This window comes from Myotis davidii, unplaced genomic scaffold (genome assembly GCF_000327345.1).
Source record: "Myotis davidii unplaced genomic scaffold, ASM32734v1 scaffold453, whole genome shotgun sequence".
Taxonomy (NCBI): Eukaryota; Metazoa; Chordata; class Mammalia; order Chiroptera; family Vespertilionidae; genus Myotis; species Myotis davidii.
The window spans coordinates 3,119,036-3,121,270 of record NW_006285234.1 but is presented as its reverse complement, the minus strand read 5'-3'; the positions used below and the strand labels follow the sequence as shown (position 1 = coordinate 3,121,270).

Sequence of the window (2,235 nt, the reverse complement as noted above, 5' to 3'; positions counted from 1 at the left end):
GTGCTGTCTGCGGGAGTCCGCCCGGCTCCAACTGCAAGAAGCCAGGGGGACCCTCTCGGCGGATGGCGCACCCGCCCCGCACCGAACCCAAGTGAGGCGGCGACGCGATCGGCTTTCTCGTGCTCTCCTTTTTGGCAGATACAGATCGCTGCGATTCAGACGAGTGTACTTTCCTCCGTGGGAACCGCACCAGAGCTGGAGGTGGGAGTGCACCCCTCTTTCCTTAAAGCTTGGCTTTCACCCGTTTTTGTTTTTGTTTTTTTTCTTTGCTCAAGTCCGTGGTGTGTCCTGGAAGCTGCAACCTAACACTTGTGGGAGAGCAGGAACAGTGTTCAGGGGAGACGTTGTCCCCCCCCCCCACACACACACACACTCCCCTCCCAAGGACTTTGAACCTCGTTCTACAGACAGACAAAGCTGCCTGCCTTTTTTACATAGACTCCCTTGTAGATTTGCATCTCACCAGTTTACCTTTCTTCCTACCCCGGTTTCCTTGGAGATGGTGATGTTCAGGCAGTTCTCCGTTTACATTTTTTTTTGTGTGTGTGTGTTGGTTTCAGATTCGGGCTTGGGGACTGAGGCAGTGTGTTAAAAGTAACATTGAATGAGTGACCTTTAGGGCCAGCGTGTCTATGGATTTTATTACCGTTTCATGCCTACAAAACCCTGAGATCTTGTGTGGTTAAGAATGCACTCTCAGTGCCATCTATTTATTTATTTGCAAGAGTTCGCTGCCCTACAGGCTTTCTCTTTTTTTGAGGGAGAGCATTTGCTTAATTTTCCCTGAAAATCCCTCAGGTGTGAAGTTCCTTTGGGTACCATCTGGTCAGTTCCCCATTTGGCCACTAGGAGGACTATGAGATGTAGTGGACATTGCCAATGTATCTACGCAGATGCTCAGCAGATGCTCATCTGTGGCCGACTTGTAGCTTTAGTATTGAACTATTGCCTCACCAAGATGATCGGAATAGAGCCCGGCTCAAGTTATTTGGTCTTCCTTCAGAAGGATCTTTAATATTGCCTTTATCTCACAGTTTCAATTTCTGATCTTGATGGAGAGAAAATTTAAAGATTCGTTAAGATTTCATATTTTCCTTCTACAATAGAGTAGGTGTAGCTCTGCAAATTTTAGAACAAAAAACGAGAGACAACCTGCATTTCATTCAGCTTTCTGCTTTCCGATTCCATAGACTTAACAGGAAAAGTGCATATTACCCAAAGTGTAAAATTCATTCACTGCTTTCATGAATAAAATAACTACTGGATTAGAAAGAAATGATCTACACAAAACTTAGAATGGAGGACATATACCATTAACATTAGCCCTCAGCACACTGCCCTCTAAATCAGTGGTCGCAAACCGGTGGTCCGTGAGGTCCGAAAGGTTGGCGACCGCTGCTCTAAATAGTTAAAATTGACTTTTATGTATACTTGGAGTTTTGTTTTTGTTTGTTTGTTTGTTTTTGGTTTTTAATTAAAGGTCTGAAAAAGAACTGTGTTTGATATGCAGATATGATAGAAGACTGCCTGAAAGGTGCTTCCTTTGCCACTTCCTGTGGAGGCCTGTCTTTGCCATTTGCGGTTTCTTTCTTCTTTTGGTAAGGGGAGGCAGGATCTGATTACAGGTCTGAGGCCCTTTCTAGCTACATAGAGGAGTTCTGGAGTGCAGAGTATAGCTAGGAGTAGGCTCTCATAATGCCTCTTAAGGCAAAAGCTACTATTTTATCTTTGCTCATTCACTGTGCATTTACTTTGAGAAGGCAGGAACTGAAAGAAAACTTAGAGTAACCAGATCCATATTCTTGTCTTTGGCAGGAAAAGAAATCTAGTTCTTTTTAATCAGTCTGTTTCTTCACTTTATCTTTCAAAGAAAATTTCACAGCTTCCAACACTAACTCACTTCAGACTCTCTAACAACACTTACTGCTGGGGAAGTCTTAGAACTAACCAGGAACCTCCGGGCTTACATGTCTGTTCCCTCCTGTTTCAGGGAAACGGGTGCATGTCTGCAGCATGCTAACTTGAGGAGCTTTTCTCGTCGTTTCTCCCACCGATCTCTGCTACGTAGAGGCTGGACTGAGAAGAGGCACTAAAGTTACTAACTTTTGCCGAGGCCGGTTTGGCTCAGTGGATGGATCTTTGACCTGCGGACTGAAAGGTCCCAGGTTCGATTCCGGTCAAGGGCATGTGCCTGGGTTGCGGGCACATCCCCAGTGGGAGGTGTGCAGGAGGCGG

General features: G+C 45.5%; 1 protein-coding gene across 3 annotated transcripts in view; it reads left to right on the top strand.

Annotated features, from left to right (window-relative positions):
- Positions 1-16: 16 nt before the first annotated feature.
- Positions 17-2,235, top strand: part of ZNF821 (zinc finger protein 821) — a 38,562-nt gene continuing 36,343 nt past the window's right edge. For 2 of the 3 annotated variants that reach the window (XM_006755799.2, XM_006755801.2), the window contains exon 1: positions 17-201. The gene's annotated coding sequence lies outside the window, so the exon portion shown is untranslated. Of the gene's footprint in view, positions 202-1,510; positions 1,599-2,235 lie in introns of all 3 variants that reach the window. The other variant, XM_006755800.2, reaches the window with a different exon arrangement.